The following is a 2,795-nucleotide window of genomic DNA, read 5'->3' as shown; positions in this document are numbered from 1 at the left end:
TGGTGTTTTCGGATCGAATAGTAGTGGGATACTGGGTCGGATACGGATCGCAAAATTTTAAAAAATAGAGGAGGATGTCCGATCCGAAATATCGAATTGTGTCGGATCGGTAGGTTTGTTCATCCCTAGACGTGGTAGTGGAAGAAGATGGAGGCTAATTATATCTCATGTGGTATAATGTGCATTCTCCCTCTTATTGGTTTTATGAGTAAATAAAATCTCAAGTAATAATGTGCTGATCATATTTCTTGGAATTATTTCAAGTTTCCTCCTATTTGGTTTTTAAAAAAGTGCATAATTATTTTGATAATTAAATTTAATTAAAGCAACATGACTATGATGTAGATTCATATCCTAGAAACATATCATGAGTAGTCTAATAGATTTAAGTTAGGGTATAAATAAAAAACTAAGTCACATGTGGATAGGATGATAACCCTAGACTTTAATTCAAAATCGTGTAAATGTGTATTTTTAATAAATGACCAAATATTTGTAGCAGAGACTAGGGCTGCAAAATGAGCCAAGCCGAGCTCAAGTCAGCTTGAGTTTGAGTTCGACTCGATTTCATATTTATTATCTCAACTTTAACGAGTTTATAAATTTGAGTCCGAGCACGACTCGACTATTTACTTATAAGATCGGCTCGAATTTGAGTTCGAATTCAAACAAAAATTTATTTTCAAAATAAAATATCAAATTTTCATAAATATTCCAACATTCAAAACATGATATTTTGAAATTAAAATATGAAGCTATCATAGCCATTCAAAATTCCAAAACATAATATATAAAAGAGTTTATTTTATTTTTTGTCGCCAAATAGTTCGTTTCTCAATGCCAATTTGAAGGAAATTCAATTAGAGCAAGTCAAATAGCCAATATTGAATCATTAATTATAAATAGCAACATAAATAAGAGATCGATCTAACAAAGCCTCAATATACATTTTAAGTGGAGTGAATTGAGAGAAACTGGTTGATACTAGACAAGAAACATGACTATTAACATAATCATTAAACACCATAAGATCTTTAGGCCCTCTCACCGAGTATACGTCTCACAAACGGAATATCTTTATGCGTAATAGTCACACGTTTGCCGTGGATGGCGCATAGATTAGTGTCTTCAAATAGACCCACTAGATAAGCCTCGGCTGCCTCATGGAGAGTAGACGAAACTCTGAAATCTCATATCTGTTTTGAGATCTTGTGCAATCTTAGGAACAAGTCTTTGGAATGGAAACTTACAGATCAAAAACTCCGTACTCTTTTTAATTCTTACGGATCTCTATCAAAGCAACATTTCCTAGTCTAAACTTGTGAGGCTTCTTCACACCTCTAGTATCGGGAGTTAGGGTCGGCCTTGAGGTAAGCCCATGGGTTAGGGCAGCCCATTTAATAAAAATAAATTTTATTTTTGATTATTTTTATTGACATTTTCAAACATAATGGTAGATAATAGAGTGGTTATGGAGGAGGAATATTTTGAAGTTTTATTTGGTCAGCCAAACAACATTTATCACTATTAACAAAAAAAATTCCTTCTTTTCTATTTTTGTCTAGGGAAGCCCAACATATAAGGCCAACATTGTCGGGAGCAGATTTTCTAGCCGTCTTTGTCGCCAATTATTTCATCGGCGTATTGCCTCCAATCAATTTCCTCGTAGGGCCTGTTTCGTGCGCGCCATATGAATAAATGAGAGATAATATGAAAAATGAAGCAATTTTATGAATGAGTGAGAAAATAGTGTAAGCGAGAGATAATATGAATAAATGAAGCAATTCTGAATGAGTGAGAGAAATAGTCAAGATAAAAAGTCATTAAGATATGATAATGCATTAAGGAATTAGGGTTTTGCTTTTTAACATTTGTGTCATAAAATATAATTATGTGAATTGTTGATCTGCCATATGCATTTTGAAGAAATGGATAATGAAGAAAAACTATTTGTTTTAGATTTTAATTTTTAATATTAAAATAAATAAATATATTATATATTATCAAGCTCGAAAAAGTTTGACAAGTCATCGAACAAATATTATATAAACTCGAGTTCGACTCGAATATTAACGAGTCAGCTCGAGCTTCACTAAAACTCGGTCAAAAGACTCAACGGTTCACGAGCGGTTGTCTCATTTGCAATTTTAGTAGAGACTACCCTTCGGTGTGGACACATAGACATAACGTGAAAGTTTTTTCCCATATGTAACGAAGCATCGAACCCTTAAAACGAATACTTTGTTTTCTTTCCTAGTTCCTTGAAGTAAACTATGATGGCGACACTCGAAGTCAATTAGGCCGGTACATCCGCATGTGTGCCGACCTAAACATGTACGGGTCAATTAAAAGGTCTATGCTAGATAACTTTATTTTCGGTTTCTCATCCCGTTTTATCTTTTACGGGATGCAGAGCAGGCCCGAACCTGCTGTGTAATAAGTGAGGCAATTTCCTCAGGCCCAAATATTTTTGGGGCACCAAAATCTTCAAAAAAAATTATAATGATATGTTCATGGGCTTATTTTTAAAAAGCCCATAAATAATAATTGATAACCTATCAATGATAAGGCCTAACTTAATTTGTATCCAAAAAATAAAAATAAAAAACACTATCTTACTTGGAGAAAAAATCGCACGATTCTCATTTATCAACAAAATCAAGGAAAAAGAAGAAAAAAAAATAATAACAAGCATTCTGGAAAAAGAAAAAGAAACACTTTCCCCAAACCCCAAGCCCGTCGTTGATCCTTCAGCTTGCCGGAATCGGAGCAGAAAACTCGGTCGTCTCCTTTCC

The 2,795-nt window shown here is 33.8% G+C and overlaps 1 pseudogene; it reads right to left on the bottom strand.

The window, feature by feature from the left end:
- Positions 1-1,034: 1,034 nt before the first annotated feature.
- Positions 1,035-1,690, bottom strand: LOC124942207 (annotated as a pseudogene).
- Between the last annotated feature and the right edge of the window lie 1,105 nt (positions 1,691-2,795).

The sequence above is a fragment of the Impatiens glandulifera genome, chromosome 6 (genome assembly GCF_907164915.1).
Source record: "Impatiens glandulifera chromosome 6, dImpGla2.1, whole genome shotgun sequence".
In the NCBI taxonomy this organism is placed as follows: Eukaryota; Viridiplantae; Streptophyta; class Magnoliopsida; order Ericales; family Balsaminaceae; genus Impatiens; species Impatiens glandulifera.
Note: the sequence above shows the minus strand (reverse complement) of the source record. Positions and strands in the feature narration are given on the sequence as shown.